We start from the raw sequence: 26,234 nt of genomic DNA, 5'->3' as shown, positions 1-26,234 counted from the left end.
GATGGCGGTGGCCATCTTGGATCTGATGGCCGCCGCAGGGAGGGGGGATAGTGATCGGGCACTAGGGGGGCTGGTCTGGGGTCTGATTTAACTTATTTCATCTCCCCCCACCGTGGATTCACGGTGGGGGGAGATGAAATACAGCGCCGGCACCCGCCCATTAGTGACCGCGGTTTCGGCGGTCACTAAGGGGTTAATGGGGGTCAGCTGCGGGATCGCAGCTGACTCTCATTACCCCCGGGGCTGTACACAGATGAGAGCGGGATCGCTATCTCTGCAGCGATCCCACTCTCATCATAAAGCCCCCCTCAGTCAGGAACGTATATGTACATTCCTACTGCAAGGGGCATGTGCAATAGGAACGTATATATACAGATTGCTGACGTGAAGGGGTTAACAGGTGAACCTCAAAAGGCCTACTATGATCTCAGTGAGCAAGAGGTCAAGAATAGAGATGAGTGAACCGGGTTCGAGTCGATCCGAACCCGAATGTTTGGTATTTGATTAGCTGGAGCTGCAGAACTTGGATAAAGCCCTAAGGTTGTCTGGAAAACATGGATACAGCCAATTACTATATCCATGATTTCTACATAGCCTTAGGGCTTTATCCAACTCCAGCAGCCACCGCTAATCAAATGCCGAAAGTTCGGGTTTGGATCGACTCGTGCATGCTCCAGGTTTGCTCATCTCTAGTCAAGAACTATCCTCGGCTAAGAGCAGAGATACTCGCCCGACTAGGAGTTACTGCTGCTGTCCGTGCCCGGAGGGTCCGCAACTGGAGCTACAGTCTGGACAAGTCAGCGAGGTCCCAGATGTATGACCTGATTCATTTGGCAAGAAAGTGGTTGGAGCCAGACACCTCTACTCCTGCACAGATCCTAGAGAGGGTCGTGATGGATCGCTACCTCCGAGCACTTCGCAACACTTGGTGGGACAAGGCGACCCTAAGAATGCCGAGGAACTTGTCAACCTTGTGGAGAGGTTCCAGGCGACTGAGGACTACCTCCTGATTTTCCCTTGTTCTGGGCTCTATGGGGAAAAAGAAAATCCCCTAAAAGGAGTGAGGAGACCCCTAAGTCTATTGCATTACCCACGGTAAATGATAAAGATGTACAGGATGAAAATGATGCCTGGCTGGTGAGGAAGAGGCTCCTCCCACTGACCAGAATGGACCAGACTTAGAGGTGTCTAGGGATCATTTTGGTACTGCACAGTTGCAGGACCCCACTCTCAGAAATGCGGGAGAGCAGGTTGCTGTTGTAAATGGGGTACCTCAGGAACCAGAGGCTGACAGTTTCCACATTTTGCAATGCATAATGATCTCTTCTATAGAGTCACTAAAATTAATGGTGAAGTGGTAGAGCAACCTCTGGTCCCTAAGCCGTACAGATGTATGGTGCTTGACATGGCCCATAATCATACACTTGGGGACTGACAGAACATAAGAGAGAATCCTCCAGAGGTTTTACTGGCCAGGGGTATATCAGAAGGTCAAAAACTACTGTGAGTCCTGCCCCACATGCCAGCTTAGTGCCACAGTGTCTCACTTCCGCAGTCCTTTAGTCTCACTCCCCATCTTAGAGGTGCCCTTTGAGAGGATTGTCATGGACTTAGTGGGACCCATTGTAAAGTCTGCCAGGGGACATCAGTACATTCTAGTGGTTTTGGATTATGCAACACGATACCCTGAGGCTTAGCAAGAGAGTTGTTTCATATGTTCTCCAGGACAGGAATTCCCAAAGAAATCCTGACTGACCAGGGCACCCCTTTTATGTCCAAGGTAATGAAAGAGCTCTGTAAACTGTTCCAGATCACCCATATACATACATCTGTGTACCATCCCCAAACTGACGGGTTAGTGGAAAGATTTAACAAAACCCTGAAACATATGCTAAAAAAGGTAGTGGAAAAGGATGGCCGGGATTTGGATCACTTGTTACCATACCTTGTTTTCCATTCAGGAGGTACCCCAAGCTTCCACCGAGTTCTCACCCTTTGAGTTGGTGTATTGCCGCCACCCTCGGGGCTTATTAGATATTGCCAAGGAAACCGAGTCAACCCCATACACGAGTGTGATTGAGCATGTGGCGCAAATGCGGGACCGTATAGCCACTGTAATGCTAGTAGTGAAAGAACACCTGCAGAGGGCGCAAGAGGCTCAGAGTAGAATTTATAACCGATCTGCTAGGGTTAGAGGTTTCAACCCAGGTGATACAGTCCTGATTTTAGTCCCCACAGTAGAGAGTAAATTCTTGGCAAAATGGCAGGGCCCCTATGAGATTGTGGAAAAAGTGGGGGACGTAAACTATAAGGTACACCAGCCCGGTAGTAGGAAACCTTTTCAGATTTATCATATAAATTTGATATAGCCCTGGAAAGACAGGGAATCCCTGGTAGCATCACAAAACAGAGAAAAAGTTTCCTCAACCAGTTCCTCCAGTAAAAATAGGGGAAACTCTGTCAGGGTCACAAAAACAGAAGGCCAAAGAGTTCTTGCAGGTGAACAGAAGTAACAAAACACAGCAATCGCTGAGCTCAGGGAGACCAGCGACAAAAAAAAAAATCATCAAATGGAGAACTCACTGAAGAGTCTCCACTGATGCATTGCCCCATATAAATTTAAATATGCAAAAGAAGAGTCCATGGAGTCTCAGTTACGAGTCTCAAAACACGGGAATAGCCAGATATCCCTCCAGGGGAGGGAAGCCTATTGCCAAGGGGTGCCTCCCAGTGGGGAGATCACCAAACCACCCTGATACGTAGCCCCTTAAGTCCCAATCGGTTGCGAGTATTGGAACCTAAATAGGGAAATACCAGGGGGGGGTTTGTCGCTGGTCTCCCTGAGCTAAGCAATTACTGTGTTTTGTTGGTCTCTTTTTCATTGCCCCTGTTAGCCAGAATCCTACTCCACACTGACGAGGGGCAACAACCCCGAAACAATCGTCTGTGGATGGATGCCTGCCTTGGTAAACCCTTGTCATGTTGCAATACTCGCCACAGAGTTAGACTTTGACGTAAAAGGGGCCACCCTGGTATTTCCCCATTTATGTTCCAATACTCGCAACCGATTTAAGGGGCTACGTATCAGGGTGGTTTGGTGATCTCTCCACTGGGAGGCACCCCCTTGGCAATAGGCTTCCCTCCCCTGGAGGGATATCTGGCTATTCCCGTGTTTTGAGACTCGTAACTGAGACTCCATGGACCTTTCTTTTGAACAGAAGTAAGTTTTCTGACCTACCAGGGCGCACACACCTCATCAAACACCACATAGAGACTGAGCCCAAAAGTAAAGTAAACCTCAAGCCATACAGGATACCAGAGGCCAGGAGGGAGGCGGTGTCAGCTGAGGTAAAAAGGATGCTCGATCTAGGGGTAATTGAAGTGTCCCAGAGTGAGTGGTCCAGCCCAATAGTTCTAATCCCAAAGCCCAATGGTACTTCAGAAACTAACGACTTCAGAAAACCGAATGAGGTCTCCAAGTTTGATGCATATCCTATGCCCAGAGTAGACAAACTAATTGAAAGGTTGGGTAACGCCGGGTACATAACTACCCTTGATCTTACAAAGGGTTACTGGCAGATACCACTAACTGAGGAAGCCAGAGAGAAAACTGCCTTCTCAACCCCAGAGGGGTTATTTCAGTATGTAGTCATGCCATTTGGGTTGCACGGGGCTCCTGCGACTTTCCAGAGCTAATTCTGCGGCCACATCGTGATTACGCAGCCGCCTACCTGGATGACATGGTCATTTTTAGGGCAGATTGGGAAAGTCACCTCTGTAAGGTCCAGGCGGTCTTGGACGCCATCAGTGATGCGGGTCTCACCATAAACGCAGAGAAATGTGCATTAGGGTTAGAGGAGGCCAAATACCTTGGCTACATAACTGGCAGAGGGTTAATCAAGCCTCAAGTTATTAAAATTGAGGCAATACAGAATTGGCCTAAACCCCTATCAAAGAAGCAGGTAAGAGCCTTTCTTGGTATTACGGGGTATTATTGTAGATTTGTGCCAAACTTTGCCTCAGTAGCTGCTCCTTTGTCCGACTTAATAAAAGGGGGGAAATCAGTAATGGTAACATGGACCCCAGAGGCAGAAAAGGCGTTCCAAAGCCTGAAGTCAGCTCTGTGCCAACAACCTGTGTTGGTTACCCCTAACTTTAAACGAGAGTTTCTGGTACAAACAGACGCTTCTGATTCAGGGTTGGGGGCTGTGTTGTCACAAATAGTAAATGGGGAGGAACATCCTGTCATGTATTTGAGTAGAAAGCTAACTCCGGCTGAGAAAAACTACGCCATTGTAGAATGTGAGTGTTTAGCAGTCAAGTGGGCACTACAATCCCTAAAATATTACCTGCTTGGCAGAAAATTTAGGCTAGTGACAGACCATGCCCCTCTCACCTGGATGAAGCAAAACAAGGAGAGAAATGCCAGGGTGACCAGGTGGTTCCTGTCCCTCCAAAATTTAAATTTCTCGGTAGAACACAGGCCAGGGAAATTACAGGGAAATGCAGACGCACTGTCAAGGGTTCATTGCCTGTGGTCTAAAAATGCCCAGCCCTCCGGTCTGGAGAAGAGGGGGGGGATATGTAGAAAGGTGAATGGTAAGATACTGGAGGGGGTGTACATCTCACCCAGGCTGCTAGCTGGGATGAGATGGTAAACTCCAGGAAAGATGTGTAGTTCAGCAGAGATATTCTGCTGAGCTGTTGTTAAGTATTTCCGGGCCTGGATTTTATTGGAATGGTAGGTAGGTTTGGTAGTGGGACCTGCCATTCCCTCCCCACTCCAGTACACACCTTGCACACAGGTGTAAGCAGGAGGAGGGCTGAATATTGCTGAGAGCCTGGAAGCCACTGACCTGGTCAGACCCTGCTGTTGTTTATTTCTGTTTGGTTGAGTAAGGTGAGACCTCTGTTTAGTTAGAGCCCAGCCGGGCAGGACTTTATTTTGTATCCTGTCTTTGCACAGTGCTGCTACGTTTGTTTTTGTCCAAAATTTTATATGCCACAATAAAGCTAAGTTGGACTTTTTAAGCTAAATTGGCATAAGGACTGCATTATTCTCGCTACCCCCTACTAAAGATCTCCACAATGTGTAATGTACATGTAGCTGAGCTGTGTATGTGTACACAGTAGAGATGTATCTGTGTAATGTAAGGGTCTACAAAGGCAAGAGACTGATCCCCAGTAGGACAAAGAGTCTAAGCTAATGTATCCTACTGAACTTCTAATGGATAAACTCCACAATGCTCTTCAGCTCTTTCTTAAAATCCAAAATATTATTTTCCATTCATCTTAAAATAGCCGATGTGTTTCGGACCAAAAGGTTTTCCAGAAGGGATATACAGGATAACGGTACACTGGGAAGTGAATCTGTGCATGACCAGTGTCCGCTCAGTGGCATGGATCTAGCATGGTGCCGCTGTCAGCGTCCTACTGATCACTGCTCGACTTTCTTGGGTAATCTTGATTAGTTACAGAAACCAAAGAGAAGCAAAAGACTCGGCACTACTGGACCCAGGTGACTTCAATCACTCAGACACTGTTCAGGTAAGCTACTTCGGTACTCATGTCAATAGGGTAGCATAAATCCAAACAACAAAACTACAAAAAAGATAGATGGGCACTCACCATGTAGCGTGAATTCTTCTCTTTATTCAGTGATACAAATCACATAACAAACTGCTGGAAGAGGGAGCATGGTCTCAGCATCCTCCGCGATGCACGTTTTGTGTTCTGATAACACTTTGTCATGCTGAAGTGAGACAGAACACGAAACGTGCGTCGCGGAGGATGCTGAGACCATGCTCCCTCTTCCAGCAGTTTATATGATTTGTATCACTGAATAAAGAGAAGAATTCACGCTGGGTGGTGAGTGCCGTCTATCTTTTTTCTATTTTTGTTGTTTAAATCTTGAGGTGTTATCTTTGTCCAGTTGATCAAGCCTGGGACTCAAGCTACCAAACCTGGCAGTCGCTGAGCTGGTTTGGCAGAAGGCGGTCTTCTAATTACAGTTTACTTCTATCCCCGAGTACGAGGATTCTCTCTACAGTACACTAAGCCACTCTCTACATCATCCCAGCAGAGTGCACTTCTACTTAGGCAAAGTCCCCTGCACCTCCTCTGACACAAACTACACCTACTCTTCTAACACCTTCTCCTTCCAAGTCACTACCTATAATCTGTATTGCACTGAAGTTCCTCAGTAAAAGTCGCCACCTGGTTCAGCATCGTCCGTGGATGGGTAATGCCACTCCTGGCCATGGTGACAAGTGTCCCAGAGAAAAACACCAAACGCCCACCTGCTGTTACCACCAACCCCTTCCCCAACCAACCCCCAGGGCCCTGGCACTTACTTATTATAGGATTCTCTCCTAATCCACGGAAAGGTGACGGACTGGAAAAGACTTAGAATTCTATTGGAGGAAAGAATTATTGGCGGGAAATGTCGGGATGGATCCAGCGGATACTGAGCATTAGTTTGCTGGAAGATATCTAGTTATTATTAACAAGAGTTTAGCTTATAGTAAAACATTTTCCACATTCTGAACATTAAAATAGTTTTTCACCGGTGTGAATTTTATGCGCAACGAAAGAATGTTTTACAGTAAAACATTTCTCACATTCTGAACATGAAAATGGCTTTTCAACTGTGAATTTTTTTTTTTTATTTTTTTTTTAATTCTTTATTTATTGAGAACACGGGAGAGGCGCAGCAACACGCCCGCCAGACCCAGCAGGCCAACCAAGAAGAAAAAGAACAAGGTGCACAGAGGTAACAAGTAATATAAATAACAGTTGCATAGCATACCAAAACCTGAAGGGCACAGACAATGAACCACGGCCTACGGGCCCGGCAGGGAGGCCCAGCCCACCCCGTCCCCCAAACATTTTATGCATATAGGAAAAAGAGACCCGCACCCAAAGGGACAAGCTGGGAGCGGGTGAAGAGGGGAGGGGATGAAAGGGAGGGGATGAAAGGAAGGGGAAGGAGGGAGAGGAAGAAGGAGAAAGGCAGAGGGGAGGGGGGGCAAGAACGAGAGGGAGAGGGGGGAAACAGTGGGGTGGAGGGGGGGGGGAGACAAACACGATCATACACGATAACATACTATACATCTAAAAAGGGGAGGGGAGAGGAGGGGGGGCAAAAAACGCCCCTTCCCCCAGCGCGTGAGTCTACGGGAAGCCCCTGGTCAAGCCAGAGACAGAGCCAAGTAACCGAAACCATCCTATGGGCCCCCAAGGCAGAGTGGTCAATCTGAAGGAGGGTCGCCCACCAAAACGGCATATTCCGGAGTGTCCTTAAAGGACATCCAAGCAAACCAAGTGTTGCGAAACTTTTTGTGAGTATCATGCAAGGAGGAAGTAAGGTCCTCCATGTACATAAGATCGTTGACCTTGGAGACCCATAGCGATATCGGCGGGGGGATGCTCCTTTTCTAGTAAAGGGGGATACATGCCCTCGCGGCCATGACCAAAAAGCGCAGAAGAGATTTCCTATATTTAGAGATAGGGAGTGAACAGTGATGCAAGAGGAAGAGGGACGGGGTCAGTTCCATCTGGCTACCCGTCACCTGGAGTGTGACTCTCTTCACCAAATCCCAAAAGGGCCTCAGAACAGGACATGACCAAAAAACATGGAGGTGGGTGCCCTCAGAAGTGCCGCATCGCCAGCACATTGGATCCACTTGAGGCCAGATAGAGTGCAACTTAAATGGTACTCTATACCAACGAGTCAAGATTTTGTAGCCCGTTTCCTGCAAGGCAGAGCTCAAGGACGACTTATGTACCAGAATCAGGATGCGTTCCCGCTGTTGTGTGGTGAGAGTCAAGTTCAAGTCAGTCTCCCATTTTAGCAAGTAGTCAGGAGGGGGCTGGTCCGGGGGGGACAAGAGAGCGGAGTATGTGAGAGAGAGAGAGTGTCTCAGTGGGCCAGAGTCCAAGCAAAGGGCTTCAAAATGGGTCCTAGAGGTGTCAAAAGAGGAAGGGTCAGGTAGGGTGCGCAGAAAGTGACGCAGTTGAGCCACACGCCAGGAGCCCAAAGGTACCGGGTCTGTCTGTGTCTGCAATGTCGCGGGAGCGGTCCAGTCGGCACCCATCAGGAACGCGTCCGCTCTGTACTTCCCCGCCGTCACCCAGGCCCGAAAAACCGGATCCGCCACCCCAGGGGCAAACATTGGGTTCCCCAAGACTGGGAATTGAGCAGAGTGCAGCGGAAGAAGATGGGAGCGGCAAGAGGAACTAGCACATGCTAGTAGGGTGGGGCCAATAGTGGGGTGTGAACGCAACCTAGGCAGGTGCGATAGGTGTATCCAAGGGGTGCATTTGAGAGGAGTGCTGGTGAAAGACTGTTCCAGACCCACCCAGGGCTTAATATCCGCATGCCGGCACCAGTCGATAACACGGGTCAATAAGGCCGCTGTGTGATAGGCTCGAAAGTCGGGCAGGCCAAGGCCTCCGGCATTCTTAGGGCGGTGCAAAACTGCACGCCGAAGGCGGGGATGTTGGTTGTTCCAAATAAACTTAATCTGTAGGGAGGTTAGCGTTTTGAAAAAGGAGGGGGGGATGCGAGTCGGGATGCACTGGAAGAAATAGAGAAGCCTGGGGAGGATGGTCATTTTAAAGATCGAACATCTACCAAACCAGGAGAAAAAACCCCGGGTCCACACAGCGCACTGTTCCTGTATCCTGGCGAGAAGGGGTGGGAAATTTAAGGCATACAGTTTAGTAAGGTCCGCCGGGAGAGAAATACCCAGATAGCGGATAGCTGAAGAGGCCCACCGAAACCGGAAGGAAGACCTGAGCGACGACACCACCCCATCGGACATGCCAACATTCAGGGCCTCAGACTTGGAGAAGTTAATCTTATAGTTGGACAACTGGGAGAACGTCTCCAATTCAGTCATCAAGTTGGGCAGAGATATGACCGGGTTAGAAATAAAAAATAGCAAGTCGTCGGCATACGCAGCCACTTTGTGGGTGGTGTCGCGCACAGGCACCCCCCCAATGTCCGGGTTAGACCTAATTTTGCAAAGCAAGGGCTCTAGGGTCAGAATGAAGATGAGGGGGGACAGTGGACAACCCTGCCTTGTACCGTTTCTTATTGCAAAGTCCTCTGAAAGGAGGCCGTTCACTCTCACCCTGGCAGAGGGATTGTTATAAAGAGCAGCAATCCACATCATAAAGTTGGGACCCAGGCCAAGATAACGCAACACCTCCATCATGAAGGGCCAATTGACCCTATCAAATGCCTTCTCGGCGTCAGTAGACAGGAGCATGAGAGGCAGATCCATGGTCTTAGCTTTATGGATAAGGTCAATGGCCCTAATGGTGTTGTCTCTTGCCTCCCTGCCCGGCATGAAGCCCACCTGATCAGAGTGAACGGCCTCCCCCAGCAGAGTGGACAGGCGGGTCGCCAGAATTTTAGAAAAAAGTTTTAGGTCCACATTCAACAACGAAATGGGGCGGTAGTTGCCGCATTGTGAAGAATCTTTTCCCTCCTTAGGAATTACAGCTATGTGCGCACGTGTGGAATCCGGGGGCAACACCCCCAATCTGGAAATCGAATTAAAGGCCAACAGGAAATGTGGAGCTAGAAGATTTTGGAAAGATTTGTAATAGGCCAAGGATAGGCCGTCGGGACCCGGGGTTTTACCGGTAGGGGATTCCTTAATAGCCAGGGAGAGCTCTGTTTGGGAGATAGGCCCCTCCAGACCCTCCAGTGCATCAGACTCCAGGCGGCAAAATCCTGACTCCGCAAGGTAATGCTGAATGCGCTCCCTGAAACCCCCACTTGCTACATTCGGGTTAGAACCATCAATGGAATACAGTTCTGCGTAAAAATCTCGGAACGTGCCAGCGATCTCATCCGGGAGATGTGCCGTTGAGCCCCGACCAGTCTGTATCTTAGGGATGTAAGACCTTGCCTGTTGCGCTCGCAACGCCCTAGCCAACGCTCTGCCGGGTTTGTTACCGTGCTCATAATAAAAGCGTCTACACTTGGACAAGGTGGCTTTGGCATTGTGAAGCAAGTGAGCACGCAGTTCATCGCGCTTCTGGATTAGAGCGGCGGTGGAATCCTGGGTCTGGGCCCTCTTATGGGCTATTTCGAGCTCTCTAAGGTGATCTAGAAGCTTCATTGTTTTCGAGGTCCTATCTTTCTTAAGGCGAGCCCCATGTTTCACCAGCACCCCCCTCACCACACATTTACGTGCTTCCCACACCATCGTTGGGGATGTATCCGCTGCTAAGTTGTCTTGGAAGTAATGTGTCAATGTGGTCTCAACATCTTTCCTAACCACCACGTCCTGGAGGAGAGAGGAGTTTAGTCTCCATTGCCACTGAGGTCGTTGGAGAGCAGATAGCGATAACCCAACTACCACCAGGGCATGATCTGAAAATGTGATACTGTCGATCAATGCCTGGTTCAATAAGCCAAGGTCGCGGTGGTGGAGAAAGAAATAGTCGAGCCTAGAATAGACATTGTGGGCTTGGGAAAAGAACGTGTAGTCCCGATCCACAGGATGGCAGAGACGCCATGCGTCCACCAGCCTGTGATCATGCAGTGTATTACAGATGCGCCCCATTGTCGCCTGGCTAAGGTGTGTACGGCCCGTGGAAGTATCCAACTGAGGGTCCAACACCAGGTTAAAGTCTCCCCCCAGAACCAGTGTCCCCTCTGCAAAGTCGTCCAGGAGTTCCAACATCATGGAAAGGGCACGAGCCTGGCCCGTCGTTGGTAAGTAAAATGAGGCAAAGGTAAAAAGATGTGCAGCGATACGGCCCTTCAAGAGCACCACCCTACCTTCTTCATCCGTACGTGTCTCCACATGCTCCCAGGGAAGACTCCTGGAAACCAAGATGCACGAGCCACAGGATTTGGGATTTGGCGAGAAGCTATGGTAAGCAGAAGGAAAATTGGAGTTAGAGAGGGTAATACGGTTAGATTCACGCAGATGCGTTTCCTGGAGAAATGCCACGTGGAGCGCTTGTTTCCTCAGGAAGCTCATCAGTATTGAGCGCTTGCCGGGGTCATGAAGGCCCTTAATATTGAGGGACCCAACCCGGAGCTCTGCGGGGAGGGGCGCCATTGGCGTTAGTATGAATCGGGGCGTTGGGAGGGGGGGACTGACAAAGACAAACACCAACAGGCAAGACAACAAAAAAAAAAAATAACTAGGGGAGATGCCAAGGGGAAGACAGGGAGGAGGGAGGGAGGAAAGGAAGAAGAGAAAGAGAAGGGGGGAGGGAGGCGGGTGTGGGAAACCGAGAGACTTGAGGGAGCTCCCGAGAACAGCAGAAGGGATTAGGAGAAGGGGGAAGAGAGAAGAAGAGAAGAAAGAAGAAAGGAAAAAGAGAAAAAGGGGGGGGGGGGAACCTAAAGGAAAAAATCCAGAAGAAGCCCACCGAGGAGGCAAATAAGCCAAGCCTCAGGGGAGAGTAGAGGGGAGGTAGAAAGCCACGGAGGGGAGCCGCAGCCAGGCAACCGCATCAGGCCTCAAAGAAACAAAGAATAGAGAGAAAACACTGGAGAGGGCCCAGCGCAAACAAGCGATGGGACCCCCCCAGGGCACTACAACTTAAACAGAAACTTATGTTCATACTGATAGTTATGCTTATCACAGGAATGTAACATAAAACACTCTCATAGGACTCAGACAGTGGAGCCAGAAAAAGAGGGACATAACGTTCAGAAAAATTGTGTCTCTGACACCCTGGAAGTCCAGTCGTGGGTACCCCAAACGAGCTAACCAGGCAGATATAGCAAACCATAAAACCTGACTGAACGGGTACAACCGGGCCCAGCCAGTCTGATATCAACGTAGGCTTTTAAGCTTCCTGCGGGAGGCCAGCGGAGAGGTCTGGACCCGTGGGGTAGTCCAGGAAAGGCAGCTGTGGGGAAGAGCCGCGTCTGACCGAGATAGAACGGCGGCGTGGTCTGGTCTGCGGCTGTGACACCCGGTCCACAGATAGCCAGTTCGGAATCGAGATGGGTTGTGTGTCCAGGAAAGAGAAAAGCCCCGGGAGATCATCAGGGTTGCGGAGGATGTAGGAGCGCTCTCCACGCTTCACTATAAGGTGAAAGGGGTGGCCCCACCGGTATATGGCACCACAATCACGTACGAGGACCAGCAACGGATTTAGCAGTCTTCTCATATAAAGTGTCCTGGCGGAGACATCTGGGAAGAGCTTTATTTCCACCTCCTCAAACGTGATGGGCCCATGGTCCCTGGCCGCCCTCAGGATGAGTTCCTTATCGGTGTAATAATGTAGGCGGCAGAGGACATCCCGAGGCGCAGCTCCATCTTGTGCCTGTGGGCGGGCCACCCTGTGTATACGATCCACAGTGAAGGTCGCCTCCTCAGGCCTGCGGGTTACCATGTTGAACAGGGTGGTGACACGGTGTAGAAGGTCATCCCTAGTCCCCCGTTCCGGCAGGCCTTTCAGGCGGACGTTATTCCGTCGCCCCCGATTCTCCTGGTCATCTAACATTAGGGCCAAGGACTGGAGCTGCCTATGAGACCGGGATGTCTCAGATTCCAGAACTGCAACTCTAGCAGTGAGGGCCCCAATAGCCTCCTCAGCCGTGGTGGTGCGAGTAGTGAGAGCCGAGACGTCTTCTCTAACCGCCTCTATAGCCTGCTGCTGCGCGGCCTCTATCCTTTGGACTACAGCGTCCAGGTCCTGCTTAGATGGGAGAGCCTGAATGAGCCCTCGCAGCAGCTGCAGCTCGGAGTGCACTATGGCCGCCGGGGAACCGGGCTGTGACGCAGCCGCAGGATCGCGATCAACCCGGGGTAAGTTCCCATGATCAGTCCAGGCGGGGTGCGCGGGGGCTAGGGAGGTATCGGGCTGAAGATGATGAGCGCCCATGTCGCTTACCCCCTGTAGCTGTGAGGATGGCAGCAATTCACTCGGCGACGGGGCGGGTGCGGGCGCCATGTTGCCCAGCAGGCCCGACTGTGAGGCTGGAGGAGAAGGCCGAAAGAAGCGATCAATGCCCGGGGTTGCCGCAACCGAGCGGGTGACCGGACGGCCCACGGTGTCAGGCTGAGTCCCCTGAGAGCGTGACATGACAGTAGAGCCACGGATGCCTGCGATATTCGGCCGGATAGCGGTGCCTGGCGCGGAGCTCCACAGATGAGCGTCCTCACGGCTCCATAGCTAAGCCACGCCCCGTGAATTTTTTTTGATGCGCAACAAGCTGTTTATTGCACTAAAACATTTCCCACATTTTGTACATAAAAATGGTTTCCCTCCTGTGTGAACTTTTCGATGTGCAACAAGATTTGATTTCACAGTAAAGAAAAAACCATTTCCCACATTATGAACATAAAAATGTTCCCTGTGTGAATTTGTTGATACTAAAAGTGCGCCTATCATTATAGCAAACTTCACATACGTTTTAGCCATGTGAGAGGTTTTTATCTGTGGGGGTTCGGGTGCTGAGACCCCCGCTAATCGCTAGAAGAAAGGGGCTGAAGCACTTAGCAGTGTGCGCTCTGCCTCTTCATCTCCGCTCTCACTGATAAAGTAGAAGTAGACAGAATTATAATGGAGTCTATGGAACGTTCGGCTATCATCTCTACCAGAAGTTCCATGGCCTCCATTATATTTCTGTCCACTGCTATTTTATCAGTGAGAGTGGAAACAAAGAGGCAGAGCGCACACTGCTAAGCGCTTCAGCTCCTTTCTTCTAGCGATCAGCGGGGGTCTCCTCCCCTGGACGCGACTGATACAAACCTCTGACGTGGTTATATGTCAGACCTTTATTATAGCGATAGGTAGACTTTAACAAGAGTTGATTTCTGGGGAAAACATTTTCCACATTCTGAACATAAAAATGGTTTCTCCCGAGTGAAATATTTGATGTTTAGTATTTAATTTTCTTTATTTGATTTACAAAAGACGTTACAATAATATAATATGAAAAAAAAATCTCGGATAGTAATACATCAATAACTTACGAAGCATAAATCCATCCCGTTATGTAAACAAAATCCACATTGATCTCTATGCACAATCTCGCCAACTTCCTCACTTAGCCTGTTATTACCTGATGTATAACGAGTTTTCTGTGTGTATTTTTTGATGCTTAGCAAGAGTTGATTTTCGGGTAAAACATTTCCCACATTCTGAACATAAAAATGGCTTCTCCCTTGTGTGAATGTTTAGATGGTTAATAAGATGTGGTTTTCGGGTAAAACATTTCCCACATTCTGAACATAAAAATGGCTTCTCCTTTGTGTGAATTTTTAGATGCTTAATAAGATATGAGTTTTGTGTAAAACATTTCCCACATTCTGAACATGAAAATGGCTTCTTCCCTGTGTGTATTCTCTTATGTTCAACAAGCTTTGATTTTACAGTAAAAGATTTCCCACATTCCGAACATGAAAACGGCTTTTCCCCTGTGTGTATTCTCTTATGTTCAACAAGCTTTGATTTTACAGTAAAAGATTTCCCACATTCTGAACATGAAAACGGCTTTTCCCCTGTGTGAATTCTCTGATGTGCAACAAGTTTTGATTTTCTAAGAAAAGATTTTCCACATTCTAAACATGAAAATGGCTTTTCCCCTGTGTGAATTCTCTGATGTGCAACAAGTTTTGATTTCATAGTAAAACATTTTCCACATTCTGGACATGGAAATGGCTTCTCCCCTGCATGAACACTTTTGCACGTTTCTGTATCAATATTCCCTCTACGACTTCTATTTTTCTTAGCAGTCTGTGATGAATCAGTAGATGGGACTTGTATAACAGGATAAGATGCTAGCTCTTTGCTGTGAGGGGCTGGGGGTAGATCTGGGGTAATAGAAGGTTCTTCATATGTATCTTGTGTGATCTGACCATCTGCTGTAATATCTGGAGATATCTGATGTCCCTCTGATCTCCGGGTACACTCAGCTGCCAAGAAGAAACTCATTCTATTAGTGAGGAGTAATATAACGGTGCGGCTTCTGCAGATATCGCTCGTCTTATCTATAGAACATCTCTAAGTGCAGCTTTCTCAGAATTCCTCCCCATCCCCCCCCCCCCATCTGATCCCACATTCCCAGCACATTTTGTTGGCCTCCTGCTATCTTCCTCAGCTCCTCCTTCTTTCCTCTGCTCTGGTATAACCTCACTACTGAGGAAACATCTCTCCCTCCATTCTGTGCTGCTGACTACTGATCCAGCTCTAATCTTAGAGCCATATAACACGGCCCGATATTGAGAAGGAAACAGGTTGGCACTCGCTTCCTCCTCGTTCCCCACTCACTGTCTGTGCTATTACACACACAACCATCGAACGGAGGATTACAGGGATTTTTAGATCGTCCAGGTGGCCTATAGAAGAGAGCAGCAGTCTGCTGCTGCCGTTCCTATAACATAGAGCAACACGTCGCAGACCTTCGCTATTATGATCGGGATTTTAGACCTCATGCATGTCGGACGATCGTTGCCTTTCAACATGAGCTATTACACAAAAAGATTATCGGTCAAGTACAGCCGATAATCCTTTCCCGTAATAGGACCCTTTTCAGAATTCCTGGAATGTCCGTTCTTCTCTCATCTAATCGGCCTATTTCTCTTACACTCTGGTTTCCGCATCTACACAATTTTAAGGTGCTAAAGTCTCAGATTATATGTTGAAGACTAAAAAGAATGTGACTTTTTGGCCCGTCCTACAGCACATTCCAAATCTACTAAAACTTCCATCTACGGCTAATTTGTATTTTTGTTTTAAACATTTTTTACTTTGTAAAAAATTCCCCATAGAATAGTTACAGCCGGTGACTGAGGAGAATGTGAGACTCTGCATTTACTGGTCACTACTCACCTGGGCGGTTACCTGTAGTGATGTCCTCCTTATACTGCTCATCACTGCCGGCATCTGTCTCTTTTTCTTCTTTTACCCTAATGTCTGTAGCATTGAAATTGCTCAGATCTTTCCTCATAGGAATCTCCTCCTTATACTGCTCATCACTGCTCACATCTGTCTCTTCTTTCACCATCATATTTGTAGCATTAATATAGTTCATATCTTTCCATGTTGTGAGGTCCTCCTTATACTGCTCATTACCGCTCACATCTGTCTCTTCTTTCACCATTATATTTGTAGCATTAATATAGTTCATATCTTTCCATGTAGTGATGTCCTCCTTATACTGCTCAGCACTGCTCACATCTGTCTCTGGACCAATAATGTTGTTCCCATCTTCCCCCTGATTCTTAATATGTGAGAGAAATATTGTAAAAGTCATCAGACAGGAGGAGAAGTCAGGTGGGATCTACAGATCATAGGGAACATCTCCATCTACCTGATCCTGATCCTGTGGGAGAAGAGGACGGGGACATCTCTCTGGTGCTGTTCTCTTACTGGATCTGACTGGAGGGAACACATACAGAGACTGAATTCATTCTTTCCATCCAGATAATACAGAGAGGAGGTGTGTATATAGTCCTGTCTATTACCTGCTGATGGGAGGGGCTGCTGATCCTCCAGCATCACATCCTTGTACTGATCCTTGTGTCCTTCTACATACTCCCACTCCTCCATGGAGAAATAGACCGCCACGTCCTGACACCTTATAGGAACCTGACACACACAATGGTCACACAGTCATCCCCCCCACCCCTCCAGTGGTGTTACTGTATAATGTCCCAGCATTCCCAGCCGCCACAGTCTCACCTCTCCACTCAGCAGCTCCACCATCTTGTTGGTGACTTCTAGGATCTTCTCTTCCTCCATTTCCTCATGTATCAGGGGCCCCGGGATTGGGCTCAGGGTTCTTCCCCATCCTTCACACCCAGGAGCCCCACAGCGCCCACTAGAGGACTTCTTCACTACTGTGTAATCCTGTGTATGGAGAGACACATTACTATCACTCCATCCATTCCCAGAATCCCTCACCTCTCCAGTCCTATCCATCTGTTATTCCATAGATAAGAATGATGTCATGATGACATCACTCCCAGAATCCCTCACCTCTCCAGCCCTATCCATCTGTTATTCCATAGATAAGAATGATGTCATGATGACATCACTCCCAGAATCCCTCACCTCTCCAGTCCTATCCATCTGATATTCCATAGATAAGAATGATGTCATGATGACATCACTCCCAGAATCCCTCACCTCTCCAGTCCTATCCATCTGTTATTCCATAGATAAGAATGATGTCATGATGACATCACTCCCAGAATCCCTCACCTCTCCAGTCCTATCCATCTGTTATTCCATAGATAAGAATGATGTCATGATGACATCACTCCCAGAATCCCTCACCTCCCCAGTAAGCAGGAAGAGTATGTGTAGGGTGAGGGTTATTATCCTGTCGGCCATCTTGTCTCTGTCTCTCTCCATGGTTGATCGGTCGCTCTGGAGAATTATCAGTAGAGGATCCTGTAATGTATGGAGAGAAGATGAGACAATGTAACACCACATACAGTCACTACATCTTTTCTCCCTTTTTATTTATGAGCTTCCTGTAATCTGGACAACCAGGGGCTTTAGGCAGATATCTTACTCCCCCACAGGGGTCACATTAAATAGAAGGAATTAAAGGGCTATATCCCTCTGGGTCACTTGCACAGAAGTCCTCTAGATGCTGCTCCTACCAGTGAGACCTGCCGCTATCTGCAGATCGAGGGCTCCCCAGTCTGTTTGTGGTCGAGAAGCTGAAAACTGCTACAATGTAAGCCACTCCCTCGATCTGAGGATATATGGTATATATGCTACAGGTGTCCCTGATGGATATGGCACCTTACAGGGGTTATGTGGAGAGCTCCTGCCCGCTCTGCTCTCTGGGGCTGCACCTCCTCCCTGATGAGAACTTCCAGGATGACGTCCCTGATCCCTGGACAATAAGTGGATAGTACAAGAGAATATAAAAACTTAAAGTGACTGTACCACCAGGCCCAGGTTGAAGCACTGGAGGCGGCCGACTCACCCTTAGTGGGAGGAAACCCTAGCCCCTCTATGATAGGGTTCCATTGATTCTAATGGAGTCAGGTCATGGAGCGGCTGGGATTTCTTCCCACTAAGGGTGGGTCGGCTGCCTCCAGTGCTTCAGCCTGGGCCTGGTGGTACAGTCACTTTAATAATATAGGCTAATAAATTTCTTCTTCTCCACATATCAGACACGGCCCCGCGAGAGAGACGTCGCACACACGGCCCCGCGAGAGAGACGTCGCACACACGGCCCCGCGAGAGACATAATACACAGCCCCGCGAGAGAAATGTCACACACATGGCCCTGCGAGAGACATAACACACGGCCCCGCGAGAGAGACGCCGCACGCACGGCCCCGCGAGAGAGACCTCGCACACACGGCCCCGCGAGGGAGACACTGCTGAAATGCGGGCAAAGGAAGTGAAAAGTGACATGTTTTTCTCAGAGACGATTTGCAGCAGATATCGCTGTCTGTCGCTCCCTAATCTCTGTATACGGCCGACCAGGAGATACAATGGCCGATATGTACAGATACAGCAATATAATAACCAACACTACCTGCAGATACAGGAGGGTAGATGCTAGAGTGTATCCTCTCCTTTGTGGTGAGATGTCACCAGGAGGGGCGGGGCCTCGACCGGAAGTAGCAGTGTGCTTCCCCTGTGCCTCCAGGACCTGCCATGATGTCACAGTCATGTGATCTGTCACATGGAGGAGGAGTCACATGATCAGAGGCTTCTGTTCAGTGTATGCAGGACTCTGCTGTGCTGGATGAGCTGAAGTGATGTGTATGCAGCAGAGCTGTGTATGTGTGTGTTATATATGCCTGCAGCAGAGCCCTGTGTGTAATGTACATGTAGCTGAGCTGTATGTGTGTAATGTACATGTAGCTGAGCTGTATGTGTGTAATGTACATGTAGCTGAGCTGTATATGTGTAATGTACATGTAGCTGAGCTGTATGTGTGTAATGTACATGTAGCTGAGCTGTATGTGTGTAATGTACATGTAGCTGAGCTGTATGTGTGTAATGTACATGTAGCTGAGCTGTATATGTGTAATGTACATGTAGCTGAGCTGTATATATGTGTAATGTACATGTAGCTGAGCTGTATGTGTGTAATGTACATGTAGCTGAGCTGTATGTGTGTAATGTACATGTAGCTGAGCTGTATATGTGTAATGTACATGTAGCTGTGCTGTATGTGTGTAATGTACATGTAGCTGAGCTGTATATGTGTAATGTACATGTAGCTGAGCTGTATATACACTCACCGGCCACTTTATTAGGTACACCTGTCCAACTGCACGTTACCACTTAATTTCTAATCAGCCAATCACATGGCGGCAACTCATTGCATTTAGGCATGTAGACATGGTCAAGACAATCTCCTGCAGTTCAAACCGAGCATCAGTATGGGGAAGAAAGGTGATTTGAGGGCCTTTGAACGTGGCATGGTTGTTGGTGCCAGAAGGGCTGGTCTGAGTATTTCAGAAACTGCTGATCTACTGGGATTTTCACGCACAACCATCTCTAGGGTTTACAGAGAATGGTCCGAAAAAGAAAAAACATCCAGTGAGCGGCAGTTCTGTGGGCGGAAATGCCTTGTTGATGCCAGAGGTCAGAGGAGAATGGGCAGACTGGTTCCAGCTGATAGAAAGGCAACAGTGACTCAAATAGCCAACCGTTACAGCCAAGGTAGGCAGAAGAGCATCTCTGAACGCACAGTACGGCCAACTTTGAGGCAGATGGGCTACAGCAGCAGAAGACCACACCGGGTGCCACTCCGCTCAGCTAAGAACAGGAAACTGAGGCTACAATTTGCACAAGCTCATCGAAATTGGACAGTAGAAGATTGGAAAAACGTTGCCTGGTCTGATGAGTCTCGATTTCTGCTGCGACATTCGGATGGTAGGGTCAGAATTTGGCGTCAACAACATGAAAGCATGGATCCATCCTGCTTTGTATCAACGGTTCAGGCTGGTGGTTGTGGTGTCATGGTGTGGGGAATATTTTCTTGGCACTCTTTGGGCCCCTTGGTACCAATTGAGCATCGTTGCAACGCCACAGCCTACCTGAGTATTGTTGCTGACCATGTCCATCCCTTTATGACCACAATGGACCCAACATCTGATGGCTACTTTCAGCAGGATAATGCGCCATGTCATAAAGCTAGAATCATCTCAGACTGGTTTCTTGAACATGACAATGAGGTCACTGTACTCCAATGGCCTCCACAGTCACCAGATCTCAATCCAATAGAGCATCTTTGGGATGTGGTGGAACGGGAGATTGGCATCATGGATGTGCAGCCGACAAATCTGCGGCAACTGTGTGATGTCATCATGTCACTATGGACCAAAATCTCTGAGGAAGCTTCCAGCACCTTGTTGTATCTATGCCACCAAGAATTGAGGCAGTTCTGATGGCAAAAGGGGGTCCAACCCGTTACTAGCATGGTGTACCTAATACAGTGGCCGCTGAGTATATGTGTAATGTACATGTAGCTGAGCTGTATATGTGTGTAATGTACATGTAGCTGAGCTGTATATGTGTGTAATGTACATGTAGCTGAGCTGTATATATGTGTGTAATGTACATGTAGCTGAGCTGTATGTGTGTAATGTACATGTAGCTGAGCTGTATATGTGTAATGTACATGTAGCTGAGCTGTATGTGTGTAATGTACATGTAGCTGAGCTGTATGTGTGTAATGTACATGTAGCTGAGCTGTATATGTGTGTAATGTACATGTAGCTGAGCTGTATGTGTGTAATGTACATGTAGCTGAGCTGTATGTGTGTAATGTACATGTAGCTGAGCTGTATGTGTGTAATGTACATGTAGCTGAGCTGTATATGTGTGTAATGTACATGTAGCTGAGCTGTATGTGTGTAATGTACATGTAATTGAGCTGTATATGTGTAATGTACATGTAGCTGAGCTGTATATGTGTAATGTACATGTAGCTGAGCTGTATGTGTGTAATGTACATGTAGCTGAGCTGTATATATGTGTAATGTACATGTAGCTGAGCTGCATATGTGTAATGTACATGTAGCTGAGCTGTATATGTGTAATGTACATGTGGCTGAGCTGTATGTGTGTAATGTGCATGTAGCTGAGCTGTATGTGTGTGTAATGTACATGTAGCTGAGCTGTATGTGTGTAATGAACATGTAGCTGAGCTGTATGTGTGTAATGTACATGTAGCTGAGCTGTATATGTGTAATGTACATGTAGCTGAGCTGTATGTGTGTAATGTACATGTAGCTGAGCTGTATATGTGTGTAATGTACATGTAGCTGAGCTGTATGTGTGTAATGTACATGTAGCTGAGCTGTATGTGTGTAATGTACATGTAGCTGAGCTGTATATGTGTGTAATGTACATGTAGCTGAGCTGTATATATGTAATGTACATGTAGCTGAGCTGTATGTGTATAATGTACATGTAGCTGAGCTGTATATATGTGTAATGTACATGTAGCTGAGCTGTATATGTGTAATGTACATGTAGCTGAGCTGTATGTGTGTAATGTACATGTAGCTGAGCTGTATGTGTACACAGTATCAAGCTGTATAATCTGCAGTTTTGCATTTAAGTGTTTTTTATTGCGCTTACAACGTTTACCATGAGAGATCGGGAATGTGATAATTTAATAGTCTGGACAATTCCTCACGCAAATAGCAAATATGTTTATTTTTATTTATAAAATGAAAAAAGAGGGGTGATTTAAACTTTTATGGGAAGGAACTGTAACGACATCCTGGAGGACTTCTATGATCACTATGTAGTATACCAGAGTGCAATTCCTGTGGCTGGGCTGAGGATGGCCTCTGTCCACAAGTGGTTTATTATATATTTTATGAGGTAACATGTCTTATGTTTAACTGTTGTATGTATTTCTCTGTACGGGTGGGTTCACACTGAGAAATTCTCGAGGAATTGTAGAGGAAAGTTTTCTGCTTGAAATTCCAAGCCTATTCAGCTCTGGTAGAATAGAAGCGGAATGCAAGCAGAATTCGAACAGAATTTAAAGCAGAATTCATGCCCCATAGACTCCTATAGGATTCCTCTAGGGGAATCCGCAAAAAGAGGAGGAAGGCGTAAGTCACGCTGAAACGTTGGATGGTCCCTTTGAGACTCCGTAGTGAGCTACTGTGACGTCACATTCTACACACGGAACGGAACGCTGAAGCCGATTGAGGTCGCGCTGCCGGCCGGAGCGCACTCTCGGCATACTTTTAACAGACTAATTCACCATATCTCCAAAACGGTTACAGTTACTACAGCTGCTACCTTACCAAGACGGAACGGAGGATCAGACGACATTGTGCATTCTCATACAGGATAACTGAGTAAGTGCTATCCTATTGCATTAGTAACATATGACCAGGGGGAATATAGTGGCGCTGGATGCACACACACACATTGTTTAAGAATTAACATGTCAATTCTTCAGGCGGAAAGCGGATCCGCGGCGGAATTTTCAGCGCAGAAATTCTGCTGAGTGAACAAATAAGTGGAAAGCCCATTTAAGCCAATGTACATTCACAATGTTCATCCGGACGGATTTCCGGACCCATAGTTGCATTAGTCACGGACACCCTTCCGGATTTTTCCTGAAGGGTGTCTGTTCCTGAAAACAGATCAGGAAAAAATAGGACATGTCCTATTTTTGTCCAGAATTCCGGGCCGGACGCCCCCATAGAAGTCCATGGGAGCGCCGGAATCACGGGCACTTTCCTGATGCTCATCAGGAAAGTGCTTGTGATTCCGGATTGGTTAAGAGCCACCCGGACATCAGGGCAGCCTGCCGCCCGAACCCCCAAGCCCCCAACCCACCCGCCCGTCCGCTCTCAGACCCCCCCCCCCGCAACTCACCACCAGGCCGGCCACAGCCAGCTTACACACCTCCAACTGCTGCCCCCCCCCCCCCCCCCGAACTCTGCACTCTGAGCGGCACACGGACCTGCCACGATCGCCTACCCCCCCCCACCCCCGGATGACCTCACTACAGGGCTGCCAACATTTTTCCCCCCCCGGACCTCATCGCATCAGACCCCTGCTAGCCCCGCCCCCGGACCACTGCACTCTGAGCGGCACCCGGACCTGCCCCGATCGCCCACCTACCCCCGGGCGACCTCACTACAGGGCTGCCGACATCGCTCTCCCCCACCGCCCACCCTTCCCCCCCGGACCTCGCCGCATCAGACTCCTGCCAGCCCCGCCCCCGGACCGGAGCAGTGCCGCCAATCTCCAAATCAGGCCCGGACAGGTGAGACCCCCCCCCCCCAGAACTAAAACTCCCACCATGTCCTACAGGTCATGATGGGAGTTGTACTTCTGCAGCCTGTGGCCATCCAGGTTGCAGGAGTACATCTCCCATCATGACCTGCAACCTGGGTGGCCACAGACTGCAGGAGTACATCTCCCATCATGTCCAATTTTTTTCTTCTCATCAGGAAATCCTGAAGGTTTTTCCTGATGGTTTCCTGAAGGTAAAAACGGATTATTGTCAGGAAATCCTGATACTATCCTGATGACATTTGAGGCCTCCTGATCAGGATTTCCTGGCAGTTAAAACTGACACGGACGTGTGAATGGGGCTTAAGGCCCCCTTCACACGTCCGTGTCAGTTTTTACTGTCAGGAAATCCTGATCAGGAGACCTCAAATGTCATCAGGAAAGTATCAGGATTTCCTGACAGTAATCCGTTTTTACCTTCAGGATTTCCTGATGGAGAAGAAAAAAAAGTGATTTCAATATGATCTAGTATGCCAACAGACATCACACATACCCACACAGCCCCTCGTGTACCCTGCCACTGCGTCCCCGTCGTGTACCTTGTCTCCGTCTCCCCCCTAATGCCACGTCATCCTCTTATCTGTTGCAGAACTACGACTCCCATTATGTGATGTAGTCTTGCATATTACCACACAAACCATGATGGGAGATGTAGTTCTACTGTGGCCCTGCCTCCCCCCTCCTAAACTGTGTCATCCTCTAATCTGTTGCAGAACCACATCTTCCATTATGAACAGCCAATAGGGCATGATAGGGGTTGTAGTTGTGTAACAGGAAGAGCAACAAAAGCTACAACTCCCATCATGGCCTGTCAGCAGGGGTGGGTGTTGGGTGCGGATTCCCAGCGTGCAGCGGCATTACCAGGGGGGGCGGGTGTGGAGCCCCGGCGGCCAATCGGGGTGACCGGGGGGGGGCGGTTTAGGGGTACGGCGGGGGGGAGGCGCTCTCCCTGGCCATCCGGAGGTGCGGACGCTTTCCTGATGAGCATGATAGACTTCTATGGGGGCGTCCGTTCCGAGTTTCCGGATGAAAATAGGACAGAATCTAAAAAATCCTGACCTATTTTCCGGAACGGACACCCTTCCGGAAAAATCCGGAAGGGTGTCTGTGTCTAATGTAATCCTATGGGTCCAGAAATCCGTCCGGATTTACTGATAAGAAATCCGGGTGGATTTTCCGGACGTGTGAAGGGCCTAAAGCAGGAAGCTCCCTAGCTGACAGAGAGGGAAACAGATTCAAGCACCATTGGGGAAGAGATCCACAGGATCACAGTGCCCACCAGCGTCCCACACGTACTGACAGACCAGGATCTGAGGCGATCATCTCTCCACACACCACCAGACTCTCCACAAGTGCAGTAACCCAGGCAAGGCCGCCAGTATTAGCAGCTGTATGTCACAGGACTGTAACAACACCTGCAAGTTAATCAGTAAAGGAGATATTGTTATCCTGCCTCCCTCCTTGTCTCCCTGTTGTCCTGGTCTACCTGCACTACATCACAATCAAGGGCCATTGTAATGGACAGCAGTATTTGGGGTTGGCCCCGGGGGAACTACAGGTCCGCACCACCGACCACCTTACACACAGGTGCAGCCCCCCTACAGGAACCTCTGCAGTAGCCCACAGAAGAGAGGGAAAATACAGGAAAGCGCCACAGAGTAACCTGTATCTGTGGAAGCCCTTGTGCCCACCAGAGAACGTGAAAAGTCAGTACCTAAGGCTGCGGTGCACCACAAGACCCAGCCATCCTGCAGGTACAGCATCCCCTCACTCAGTAGCTCAGCTCTACACACAGGAGAGGCATAACCCACCCACAAGTCAAAAACTACTACCACCATCATCCTCTCCTCATCCCACTCACTCTCTTCCACACAACCCGGCTCACTGCAACTGCGCTGATCACTTATAGAGATGAATGCAGTACATATGTGCTGCATTGATCTCTGAGATCAGTGCTCAATTACTATGGACTGCTGGAGGCCATAGTAAAGGATTGCCGAGTTGGGATGAGTGCCATAGCATAGTTGCGGCTCGGCTTGAAGCCCCCGATCTGCCCACTAGACATGGCATTTTATGCTGCTAATATTTAAATGTGTAGTTTAGGTGGGGGCGGTGACCAGCTAATAGCCGCAGTCCCTGGCTGCTGATAACAACTGGGAGCAGTGCGATACAGAAGGTAACCACTCTCTTCGACCCCGCTGCGGTGTAATGACGTCCAGTTATGTCATAGGTCGTGAAGTGGAAGACTTACTCCTGGATTTATTTTGCCCATATACTGCACTCACCTCCACTATTCCTGCTGTGCCATCTGTTTCATCCCAGCTCTGCTGCATCCACACATTACATTACTGCAGCCGGGTCATGTGACTTCTGATCAGTCTCCTTCATGTCTTTCAGATATCAAGCTGCATCCTCTCTCTGTCAGATCTGCTATGAATCCCATGATGCACCAGTGCAGCATCACATAGGCAGCTAGAGCCAGTACTATCTCCCCCTGCTGGTAGGGCAGTGTAATAATCCTCATCTCTGTATATACATAAATAGGTCAGGAGACTGTAAGTATATAGCCGGGGGGCTGACCTGTCCTCACATCTATTATAACTGAGTGACTGGAGCTTTATAATCTGCAATTGGTGTTTCTATCTTTTCCTGGTAAGTTAATAGTGTTTGGTGAATTAGAGTAGCGGCTTTTCCTGCACCCGGTATTACTATATAATGTGATATAATATAATGTGAGGATAGTGATATAGAACTATATTCACCAAAGGGCCAGAATACATGCTCGTTTGGCATTGATCAGGTGTCGGAGAACAGAGCGCCAGTAGGACTTCAGGGGGATGTCCCCAATATGCAAGAGAAAGAGCGATGGGGAAAAGGAAAGCTGGTAATCAGTAAAAGTGGAGGAGATGCGCCAGACCTCCTTCCAGAATGGTACCAGTTTGGGGCAGCTCCAGAAGGTATGTAAAAGAGTACCTTCCTCACCACAG

General features: G+C 48.5%; 1 protein-coding gene and 1 pseudogene across 1 annotated transcript in view; one reads left to right on the top strand and one right to left on the bottom strand.

Annotated features, from left to right (window-relative positions):
* Window positions 1-26,234, top strand: part of LOC138786760 (zinc finger protein 84-like) — a 790,489-nt gene that overhangs the window by 267,609 nt on the left and 496,646 nt on the right. The gene's annotated exons all lie outside the window — the stretch shown is intronic.
* The window catches only part of LOC138787618 (zinc finger protein 850-like), a 52,744-nt pseudogene continuing 40,370 nt past the window's right edge, over window positions 13,861-26,234 (bottom strand).

This window comes from Dendropsophus ebraccatus, chromosome 3 (assembly GCF_027789765.1).
Source record: "Dendropsophus ebraccatus isolate aDenEbr1 chromosome 3, aDenEbr1.pat, whole genome shotgun sequence".
In the NCBI taxonomy this organism is placed as follows: Eukaryota; Metazoa; Chordata; class Amphibia; order Anura; family Hylidae; genus Dendropsophus; species Dendropsophus ebraccatus.
The sequence above is the reverse complement of the archived record's forward strand: the minus strand, read 5'-3'. Positions and strand labels throughout refer to the sequence as shown.